The 12,592-nt window shown below is 37.2% G+C and overlaps 1 protein-coding gene across 1 annotated transcript in view; it reads right to left on the reverse strand.

Annotated features, from left to right (window-relative positions):
* Cntn6 (contactin 6) overlaps positions 1-12,592 on the reverse strand; it is a 288,762-nt gene that overhangs the window by 85,253 nt on the left and 190,917 nt on the right.

A 12,592-nucleotide genomic window follows, 5' to 3' on the forward strand; every position in this document is an offset into this window, starting at 1 on the left:
TTGTTTTGTTTCAAACATATTGACTCCAAATTTTAGTAAAGGCTTAGAGATGAGCTCCAAGGTTAGCAGGAAAATAGGAAAAAAAAAATGGTTCCTTCTTTGGTCCCAAATCTCTTCCAACATAGATCTGAAATCTTGCTCTCCAGTGACTGCCAATTACTTCACAGTAAGAAGTATGGTCTCCGGAGAGGTGGTGATAAACTAGACAAAAGAATGAGGAGTCACTTGTGGAAGTATGTACATATGCCTCTCAGATGACTTTTAGAGTCTTTAAACTAGTTTAATTTTAGAAATGGCATTATAGAAGCCCAATCTATAGTTTTTTTAAAAAAAATGTGAACAAATGTTTGATGTTAGACTCAGGGTGTATCTTTAGGATCAGAAGAGGTCACTTGGTCCCTGGACTCTCAGTGTGGCTCCTCTGTGACTGTTCTTGAGAATCGGACTAGATATTTCAGAAAACGTAGCATTTTATCTTCTCTATGTCGGGATTTGCAATTTTCTAAAAGCAAACTGAGGAAATTTACAGCGATGCGGGCAAAATGAAGCCTCAGTTATATTCATTATGTCATTACCCATGATTAAAAAAATAGAAAAAAAATAAAACCCTCAATGTGCACCAGTCGGAGTCTGGCTGAATATCTATAGTGAATTATCCCACTATCATTACACAAGAGGGAAGAGAAGAGAATTCAGTGACCTACAGATATGTTCATGGCATATTCTCAAGGCTTAAAAAATTATCATACAAATGAACACACTGAGTAGCATACCAACTGCATTACAAATAAAATAAAGACTGGAAGAGCCTATGCATAGTCAGATACTGAGAGTGTTTTTCTTCTGATAGAGGAATTAAGGGTAAGGATAATTTTATTTTCTTATTTTCTGCTTGCTTATGATTTTGGAATTTTGCAAAATGAACGTGTCTGATTTTTTTTCAATAATTAAAAATATCAACAAATATTCGTTTTGTATTTGAAAAATAGGACAACAGGACTCTCAGTCTTCTTGCGTGCCTTGTATTCTTCCCTGGGAGCTGACATTTCAGATGTACTCCCAGAATTCTGTCTGTCTTGCTCTATGGAAAGCCCTACAATGTCTTGTAATAATTTATAGATATTCCTTTTCCCAGGTTGATTTCATTCCATGCAATGGATGTGAATTTCCACACACTCCCTGGATTGGGGATGTTCTACTTTCACTTTCAACATTTTCCCTCCTAAGTTCCTTGGACACGTGTTCCTCCTCTCTTATGAGATTGAAGTGCCCCCCTACCCACAACCTGATGGGCAAGGAACATTTTCTAAAAATCTGGTAGACCCAGGAAAGTACAGATCACACTAAAACCTACCTACGCTATTCCTATAACATATATACCTATGATAATGTTTAATTTATAACTTACATATGGTAAGAGATCAACAAGAACTAATCATAAAATAGAATGATCACAGTAACGTCAATTCAGAAAAGCTAGGTTAATGTGATGTGCTTTCTCTTTCTCAAAAATATCTTGTTTATTTCTGGAATTTTCCATTGAATATATTCAGAGCACAATTGAGTGTGGAAAACTGAAACTGCATAAAGTAAATCCGTGAATGGGGAGGGGGACTGTGATTAATCAAATGAAAAGTATTTTGCAATTGACAATTTTTCTCTGTTGGTTAACAGAGAAAAGTCAATAGAGCCATAAGCTTGCTTTTTTTTTTTTTTCAATCATCAATGCAATTGATAGATCTCAAGCTGGGTAATGAAGAAGAGGATAGGACAGAGTGACAAATGTCCAAAGCAAAAAAGATGTCGCCCTTGCTTCTATTATTGCACCTGCTAGAATTTCCAACACAACGTTGACTACGAGTGGTGAGAATAGAGGTCCTTGCCATCCTGGGACATGAACAAGTACAAATAAGTTGTATTAGTTCCTTGAAAGACATAAACTACTAAGATCCTCACAAGGGAGAAATGGATACTCTAAACCGAATTGCAAAACAAAATTGAATTGATAACCAATATTCTCCTACTGTAGGAAAAGCCACACCCCAATGGTTTCCCTGATGAATCTCTAGGCACATGAGGAAGAAATAATAATGATTCTGTAATATTCTGTTAGAGAAAATGAGAACAGAGGGAATAATTTCTAATTCTTTTTATGAGATAATCATTATCATAATACCAAGACAAAATGAACATCTTTTAAGAAAGACAATCACACCTCAGTACCTCTCAAGAATATAAGTGTACAAATCCTCAAAAATATTAACAAATCAAATTCAGCAATTAAAAAGAAAAGATTTATGTACCACATTCATGTGGGATTGATTCCAGGTGTGCAAGGTTGGTTTGGTTTTTCTTCTATTGGAAATGTCTATGAAGGATGCAGAACAGACACTGCACCTAATGGTGAGGAGATGGATGATCTCACACTAGGCAGAGGTAAAAGAGAAGGGTGCCTCTCCTCACCACTCTTAGTCAACTCTGTACTAGAAACCCTAGCTAGTGCAATAATACAAGAAAATGAAATCAAATGTGCAAAGACCGGAAAGGAGGAAATTACATTATTGTTCCATATAGATGATCATGCAAAAATTTCAAAAAATCAACAAAATATCATTCCACAACTGATAAGTGATTACAGCAAGGTCATGAGATACAAGATTAATCTCATAAAGTTTGCTAATTTTTATACTAAAAATACACAGTTGTAATTTGAATAAAACAATTAAAACATGTATGAATACAATATAATATATATTAACAACACAAATCCAAATGTGTGTGTGTGTGTGTGTGTGTATGAAATCTGTTTGCAGAAAACAAAATGAAACAAATTTTATGAAAGCAATGACAGAAGACTTACTTAAATGGAGAAATATTCAAAGTTCATGGATTGGAAGACTCAATATTGTTAGGATGCCCATTCTTTCTTTCTAACTGATGAATGGATTCAATGCAATCACAATTAAAAGACCTGCAAGTTATTTGTGGATACAAAGTGATTATAAACATTGTTTGGAAAGGCCAGGAAATAAAGCATAACAAAAACAGTAGACAAGCCGGGCATGGTGGCACATGCCTGCCATCCCAGCAGCTTGGGAGGCTGAGGCACGAGGATTGTGAGTTCAAAGCCAGCCTCAGCAATGGTGAGGCACTAAGCAACTCAATGAGACTCTGTCTCTCAATAAAGTACAAAACAAGGCTACAGATCTGGCTCAGTGGCTGAATACCCCTGAGTTCAATACCTGTTACTCTCCCACCACCAAAAAAAAAAAAGAAAAAAAAAATAGCCAATAATAGTAAGAAGAACAAACTTGGAGAACTGACATTACCTGACTTGAAGATATACTGTAAAGGTGCAGTAATGAAGACAAAGTAGTAATGAAAAAAGAGTAGACAAAACAGTAACCAGAAATAATTTCAGAATCAGACCTACCCAAATGCAGCCAATATCTTTTGATAAAGGTGCAAAGATAATGCAATGGAGAGAAGTTTGTCTTTTGAACAAATATTGGAACCACTGGATGTTCCTATGCTATCAAAAGAATTTGGGCATAAACTCCCCCCAAATTAACGCTAAATGGATCACAGATCAAAATGTAATACATAGAAGTTTAAAAGTTCTATAAGATGACAGAGGAGAAAAACCTAGGTAACCTACGGGAATGAGATTTTACATTTAACACCAAAATCTTGATTTATTAAAGGAAGAAAGTAATGGATCGCTGGTACCTTATTAAAATGAAAAGACCTGGGCTTTGTGAAGTAAGCTGTTAAGAAAACGAAAAGACAATCCATAGAGTGGTGTTAGAGTCTGTAAACAACTCAGGATGGCGCTTGGAAAATGTTAGAGTCTGTAAACAAGTCTGCATGGCGCCTGGCATTTTGCCAGAGGGAGTGGTTTGTGAAGTAATGCCAGCGAGCCATTAAGTGTGGAGATTCCTTATTGGTTGACTGCTGTGTCTAGTTTATGTTAATTAGATAAGCTGTGTGGAATGTATAAATACCTCTGTTATCCTACAATAAATGGCTCCTACTCCTGCTGTATCAATCTACACAAGTTGTTCGTCACCCCCCGGTTATTTTGCTGCAGCTGGCCAGCGGCAGAGTGGGAGAGAGTATTGGCAAAATCCATGTTGGATACACATCCCTATGCAAGAGACACAAAGAAATCTTTAAATTCTACGATAAGAAAATAAGCATCTCAGTTGAAAAAGTGGGAAAAGAGATAAGCAGACGTCTTACAAAAGGAGGTGAACAGATGGTAAACAAGCATATTAAAAAGATGTTTAGCAACTTTCGTTATCAGAGAACTGCAAATTAAAACATTCAGGAAGGACTACTATTTACCTATTGGAATGTTGACACATTTTTGACTAAAATGCTAGCTTGTGTTTAGAACTATGTTAAAATTTCATGTATTACTAGTGAGAATGCAAAAAAGGCACAATACTGTTAGAATGAAATTTTATAAATCAGCACTGAAAAACTAGGTAACAATCCATGTGGTAACAGATTAGGGTCAAAAAGCACATTCAACTTGATCTAATATGTAAAGCTACACAGAGAAATATGTATAGACATGTGTAGATCATAGATAATACATGCACGCATATTTCTTCACTGTGTCATCTGAAATTTCCCAAATGAATGACTTTCCAGAAGCAATGAGGTCACCTAACACCCAATTATGGTTTCTACTATCATCGCCAGTGGAAGGAACTAGAGATCCTTGGGGCAATGGCTAGTTTCAGGACGAGAGCTGGGCATGCAGAAGTCTCCTAATGCTGGAAAAAAATAAAGAAGGGCTGAAACACACACAATAATTGTCATGTTGATGGCTGGTGTAACAGGGCAGAAGCGTCAACTGAGAGAGCCTCCCCCTTCAGGGGCAAAGCAGAAGTCATTTGAGCATTAACGTCAAACAACGAGAACCAGGTTACAACCCAAAGTCTGAACCCAGAATACACGAGTCAGTACTGGGGCCAGGAAATTATTGAACATCAATGAATGGGGGGAGAAGTGACAAATCTTTCAGGAAGAATTCTAAATACACTGTGCAGATTCAATAGGCTACAGGAGGCACAACTCCGACGTCCTCACCTCTTTCCAAAGACTCAGCAATGGAAAGGGGGACAATTAGAAGAATTCTGTAGTGGAGAATCCTAGCAAAAATGACTTCAGCCAGCCAGCCAAAGCCAGTATTCACAGTCACAAGTCACTTTGATAGAACGGTACCCATGATATGACGTGATTTAAAAAAGGTACGTTTTATCTGTGATCTTTCTTTTCAAAACCTATAATCACAGTCTAATGAAGCAGAAAAACATTCATCAAATTCCACTGGAAGAAAATCCTACCATCAAACAGATCACCATTCTTTAAAAGTCTCAATGTCTGGGGGGAAGTGACTCAGTGGGAGAGCACTTCTCTAGTATGCAAGAGGCCCTGGGTTCCACCCCCAGCACTGCAAAAACCAAAGCAAAACAACAACAAAAAAACTCTCAAGGTTTTTGTAAATCAGAAAAATCTGAGATACTGCGAAAGCTAAAAAAATAACCTAAGCAGACAGGAAACATCAATGTCACATGGTAGAAATCATGATAAAGGGACTTTTAAGTCAAAAAATAAGAAAACATGAGGGAAGCGTGACTTTAGTTAATAACAATTCATCAATGTTGGTTGATTTATTGGAACAAATGCGCCCTAATAATTTAAGATGTTAAGAAGAGGAAACTGTGTGGATTTACATAGAATCTCTATAGTAAATGCTCAACTTTCATGTTCTAAAATTCTTATTGAAAAAAACTTGTGAGTCAAAAGAAGAATTTGCAGAAGGGGAACAAAAAAAGAAGATGAATTTCTCATTTCTCAGAGATTTGAAAAAAGAAAAAAAACCTTTTAAGTAATTGCCGAAAACTTGGTCTACCAAAGGACATGAAAGTGACCCTTTCTAATTTCGATTTAAGTAAGGGCTGAGCAGAAGAAAGACAGACAGTCAAAGGCTAAGGTGAGGATACTTGAATCTTCCTTCAGTGAAGGTCTAGAAGAAGAGAGCAGGTCCCAGGAGAAAAGTGTGGTCTTGCATTTTTCTATCAATCTCATCTTTCTCAGCCTGTGAGTCACCCAGGGCTTGGATATGATATTCACCATATCCCCAGTGCCCAGGGCCTATCCCCCAGAGAATCTCTCCTGACTGACTCGAAGAACTAAGCTATGATTGATTGGATGAGATATTCAATACCTAATTGTGGCCTTAATAAATAATTGCTGCTTAATTTGCCAAATGAGTGAGGTCCCATCAATTATCCTAAGAAAGATTAAACACAAAAATTTTAAAGAGATGAATCCATTATTCTGGAAAAGTCTCTCAAGACTATGTTATCTGCAAGGATAATACAGAAACCACTTATTTTTTTTTTCTGTGTGGAATTCTTTTTACCACCTCAGCCAAAGCAGCTTTGATGACTGCTATGATTAATAAGATGATTATTAGTTATTGATCGCCTTTTGTGGCCATTCTGATAGGTGAATTTAATGGTCCCTTAACGATCCAGCTCTGTCTATAAACTCAATGATCAATCTATTTTGGGGGGCTTCATCACATATATAAGAAAATTGACCAACATCACCCAGCCATTGATGGGGGACTTAGGACCTAACCCCTGATCTCTTTCAATGAAAAGTCCACACTCTTCACAGAAAATGATACTGCCTTCAAATGCTAGTGAAATCACTGATAGACCATTCATTGCTCGAGCACAGGTGTGTGTGTGTGGGGGGGGGGAGAGTGTGCATGTGTATGTGTGTGTGTGTGTCTGTCTGTGAGATTTACTGCTGTCTTTCAATTTCTGAATGACCCACTTGAAGATGGGTCATATTTGTGATTTTGTGATGTGCATGCCTGGTTAACAGAGGTGAGTGTTCTGTACAGTTCATGGTGCTATTTTATGCCAAAGGACAGAATCTCATGTTAAAAAGCAAAGCCATTATCAAGAACCTAAAAATCAGGTTTCAGAGTAGATTCTGGCATCCACGGGACAAATCATACCCAGGGAAATATTCTGTTCTCTACCCATTCAATTCAGTGATGAGAAAAAAAATAGATAAGCTACTTATTTGACACCGAGACTGGGAGTTACTAAATCTGGTGGATTAAGAAACAAAAGCAAATGTTAAGGTCTAAAGGAAACTCAGAGCACCTAGTTGGATCTAAAAATTCTGTTGTCATCTGGAGTGACCTAAGGATTCTCACTGCAGTACAATCTATGGTGATGCGATGGGTATAAGGAACAAGAGTACATCCTAAGGAACAGCTCCCCATCAGCAGAAAGTTCCAGAACACCTAAAAAACATTGTTGGGAGACTCTGAATTTATTGTATGACATTAATAGCCACTGCTTCATAAATTAGAAAAGAATAAATAAATAAGGTGGACACGAATGCATAAATACAGCCCCTGTGTGAAGGCTCCGGAATACATAGGAACACTCAGTGCTGCTACTAATTTTATTTACATCTCAGAGCAACAAGAGCAAAGTGACAGAAGCATTGTTATCTTTTCTGAAAAAGGGGAAAATATGTTGGGTTGTTTATCAAAGTAAGAGAGTAGAGTTCTGGGGGACATTGGTTTGATTTCTTCACCAAGAGCAAAGGCCCCTGTTTTTTTTTTTTTCCCAAAGGAGACACGCACATCTGTCAATCATACCACATCTCCCTGGCCCCTATGTAAGGGTGCAACCTATGCGTGGAGTTTTGCAAGTTATTTCACAATGCAATTAATTTGCAGCTTAGATAATTAAGAGTCTGCCATGTTAAACAAATGAGACGAAGCTGAGAGATGAAGGCTGTGATGGTGTCAACTCTCAAACCCCAACACAGAAAATGAGCTACACGTCCCCAAGTCACAGCAGTTACCGTGTAGGCAGGTACTTCAGTGTTCTGTGTTCTCCTGAGCCCAGAGTGGTTTACCACGGTCATGTTCTCACCCTGAGCCCTGCAGCCAAACTTCCCTGGACCTCTCCAGCTACATTTCCTTCCAACATGATTACAGTATCTTCCTTTGTTTGCTTTAGTTAGAGAAAGTTCATTTTCAGAGCTCTGCCATATCATCTTTTCCAGCTTTTTAAAAAATGGCGCACATGGGCACCATCACACAAACGATCATTCACTTCTTTGACTCCGAGTGATTTTTGAAACATTTCTCATTAAAACATAGCTTGGAGTTTTAAAAGCTTATATTTTGAGTCATTAATTCAATATATAAAATGAAATAGTCATCACTAAGATATTAGTCATTAGCAGACAATATAAAGGGGACTGATTTCCATGGTTCCATTTCCAAAAGCATTTGTTAACAGTTTGCTGAATTTCCAAAACTTTTTTTCTAGTTAAAGGTCTATTTAATTGGGATCCAACTGCTACTGCATATGGAAGATTCATTTTTATATTTAGAAGGTAATTTGATATGAATATCAAGGGGTTGTGTGAATGACAGTTGAATCAGTGAGATATAGATTTGAACTCAGATGGGCAACTAATATTGGTCAAGTGGCTTAATCTCTCTAAAGCTCACTGTATTTACCTCCAAAACTCCACTTGGCCCCTAGCCTTGTAGGCACAGTTAGAAATGTACTTCCTTCCTTCTGGAAACCATAGAAAGTGGGACAAATATGTTGGTGGAGGGGAAAACCCTTTTTCCAGTAATTTAGCAACTGACAAAGCAAAGTTGCAATCCCTGAAAGAGGGAAAATAAATTAATCAAGCCTTTGATAGCTGTTTTTCTGTGTGGAGGTACTTTGCAGATCAGGAATGAGGGTGGGGAGACCCAGTAGTACAGTACGGTTTTGTGGAGGGAAGAAGACACAGATCAGAATTTAGGGAGACTGCAGGAATTGCAGAGTAGAATACATGAAAAGAGGTCACTGTGGAGTGATTCTTCCCCAGAGATCTGCATGGAAGAGTTGCATGAGATTGAGGACAGAACAATTTTCAGAGCTCAAACACAGCTGGAGATATTAGAGGTCTCTCCGCCACACCAGAACAGAATGACTGCATGAACATTTGAAGCGTTCCATAAGGACACTCAGCAGTAAATTAACCTTAACTTTTAACTCTACAACTCCTCTCAGAAAGATTAATAATAAGCCACAAAGAAATAAAGCAGATACACAGTAACAGAGCTGTCATAAAATTCTAAGTCCAGTCTTCGTATTGTTACACAACATTCCAGTGTCAGATAATGGAATGCTTAAAGTGTTTATTATGCAATTACCACATAGGAAAAACAAGCAGAAAAGGGAGAAGGGTGATTGGAAGAAAAAGGACTCGATATAAACAGACACATAAAGGACTAAGATAATAGCATTAGCAAAAAATGACTAACCTTCCTATCATCCATGGAGCTTCTGTGGAACAACATGGAACTGCAACTGAAATATCTCTAAGCCTTAGACTCTATTTAAGAAGGAGTCTCCAGGGAAACCCAAAACAACTGAAAAGACAAAAGCAGATGCTAGAAGACAGTTTAGCCCTAACACCAGAGCTACATCAAGCAGTAAATACAGCTTAATTCCTGACCACAGGAGCATAAGACCTCACAACAAAACCTGGCTTCCCCAGCTCCTTGTGCCTGATACAGCATGTCCAGATTTCTAACAAAGCTTACAAGGCATGTTAAAAACACTCAGAGGAGACAAAACAATCATCAGAACCACAGAGAAAAGTGATGTCAATTTTGGAGAATCAGACCAGAAAACGGGCACAGAGATTCAGATGGATTGCTATGGTAAGTTCCCACATTTGGGGGAAAATATGTAAAACCAAATAACACACAATGTTTTTATAAAAAGGTGTCAGCAAATATGATTGATTATTAACATTCACAAGAGTTTACAAGAACCACTTGGCAATAAACCTGCAGTTACAGATTTATAAATTAAAAAGCAAGAAGTTGGATTTTGTTTCAGATTAATTATATGCACAACATCAATTTCCTAGCAAATATGTTTTTTTTTTAAATTTTTTGTTTGCTAATTTCCTGTCTGTGAATTTAAAAGAGAGTTGGTATGGTATTTGATAAATGTCAAAATTTGTAATGGACCAAGACGCATTTTCAATATTTTGTAATGTTTCAAACACAATGTCATTTGTTTTCTGAAAACTATTGGCAAGCATATATAAAAATATCTAAAAATCTTTTTGGTGGTAGCCCACAATTTCATGTTTTCCAAAGTAAACCTACCATTTACTCATACCTTTTATCATTTGAAGAAATGAGAAATGTACCAACACCTAAATCATAGAAATATAAGCTTCTTATTATACAGGACATTGGAACATGACCCCCTCAGACCAAGAATATGCTTTGGATTTGCTGTTTTAAATATGGGGTACTTCATTTCAATATTAATGATGTCATTTCATAAAAAGACTCTTAGCCTTGATTAATTTTAGCTTATAAAAATCTTTTGAAATATACTCTATAAAAATCTATTATTTTCTTGACAGTTCTCTATAGAGTACAGTTAAGTAACTGTCATAATTTTTATTCTTTGTTCGATATTATTTTATGCCTAAGAGTTCTTTTCTACAAAAACTTAACAATAAACATGTGATTTATTAAATCATGATTTTTTTTGTATATACCAATCACGTTTTCTATTTTGAGATCTTTTTAAACACTTATTTTTTTTCCCAGCTCAAATTTTCCTAGGTCATATATTGCTAGCTGAGTTTTTTTATGAAGAAGTTTACATGCTCTGATACATTTTTAGGATTATAAAGTTTACCATGCATGGTTTAATTGGCTGTCGGTTTTTAATATGCTGATTGCTTTCGTCCCCATGGGATGAAAATTTCATGTCTCAATTGCTCCCCATACCTCACAGATTCCCGGGATTTCAGCATCCTGATTGGACTGTGGATTCACTTCTTTCGCTCACTCCCCCTGGATTCTTGTAGCGTGTACTCACCATGGGATCCAAATAGTGAAGCTAAATGGTGAACCTCAAGTCACAGTGTCAAAAATCTTCTGACTCTATATTATAATTTCCTTTCTTCCATCTCCCAATTTCTTAGCAAGCTGGGATGAAAGAGGGATGTGGCTGTTTGGCAGGATTTTGAGTGTAGGGAACATGCCCCCTAAAATATATGCTCAGTTATCACTTATCGCCAATCTATTTAGTGGGTGTGTGTCTGTGTATGTGTGTGGGCGGGTGGTGGGGTGGCCAGGGAGTGGAGAGAGCTTCAGGAGAATGTGGCCATGGTTTATATGTGTACCTTGGGCAGCTCAGGTAAGGGGTATGTGATTTCCCATGTACTACTCTTGCAACTTTTCTATAGGTTCGAATACTATGAACATATACAAAATGAAGAGATCTGATAAGTGAGCTATTCGAACACTATCTTGATTGAGTTTTCTTCCCCATCTCTTTTGCATTCTGACCGGCCCTGATTGCTACTTCCCCTCCCGTCCTGTCATCCATGCTGAGACAGAGAGGTTAATATGTGAACGACAGAGGAGAATTTATAAACTGCCTGAGATACATATTCTGATCACGACCCACCCACTTTCTCCGACAGTCACCATAAAAATTAGAATGGAATTGGCCTTTAAGATTCAGAATAACTCAATGAATGTTTATGGACTAAATACCATTCCCAGTGACTAATGACTTTCCATGTATCCTATATTCTAGTTTTCACAATAAAGACACAAAGCAGGTATCCTTGTGACTCCTTTTGGATGCGAACATGGAAATTCACAGAGGTTACAAGCATGTTTGCCAAGGATCACGACATTCTTGAGAAAACTAGAAACTGAATCTTTGCCCCAATGATGTCAAAAGCAGTTTCTATAGCCATTTGCTCCAAAGAGCCTAAAACCAAAGAAGCAACTCCTTTCAGATAAGCCACTCAACAGGAAGCTTATTTAACCCAAGTCTCGGTTTCTCATATATAAAGAAAATGTGATGCATCCTGTAAGATTTTAAGAAATACACAGGATCTCAACCGAGTTTGGTGACACCCGTGTGTAATCTCAGTGACTCGGGAGGCTGAAGTAGAAAAATAAAAATGCCAGGTCACCCTGGGCAACGCAGTAAGACTCTCAGCAATGTAGAGAGACCCTGTCCCCAAATAAAAATAAAAAGGACTGAGATGTAGCTCAGTGGGAAGTCATCCCCAAGTTCAATTCCCAGTAGTATAAGAAAAAAAATATGTGCATATATATATATATATATATATATACACATATAAATGTATATACATATAATCATATATATAAATTTTGATTTCATATCAATGATCAAAATAGTAAAGGCAGAAAGCCAGGGCTGGGGCTGTAGCTCAGTGGTAGAGCGCTTGCATACCAGGTGTGAGGCACTGGGTCCGATTCTCAGCACCACATATACATAAATTTAAAAAAATAAATAAAGGTTCACCAACAAATAAAAAATATATATATATTGAAGGGAAATGGTGAAGTTCAAGTTGTAAAGTAGTTGTGTCAATATTTCCTGACTCTTTTTGCTTTCTTCCACCCCCCAATTTCTTAGTGTGTATATATACGTATTACATACATATACACATATAC

This window comes from Marmota monax, unplaced genomic scaffold (genome assembly GCF_021218885.2).
Source record: "Marmota monax isolate L192 unplaced genomic scaffold, Marmota_monax_Labrador192_F-V1.1 WCK01_AAM20220418_F8-fsc00028, whole genome shotgun sequence".
NCBI classification, from domain to species: Eukaryota; Metazoa; Chordata; class Mammalia; order Rodentia; family Sciuridae; genus Marmota; species Marmota monax.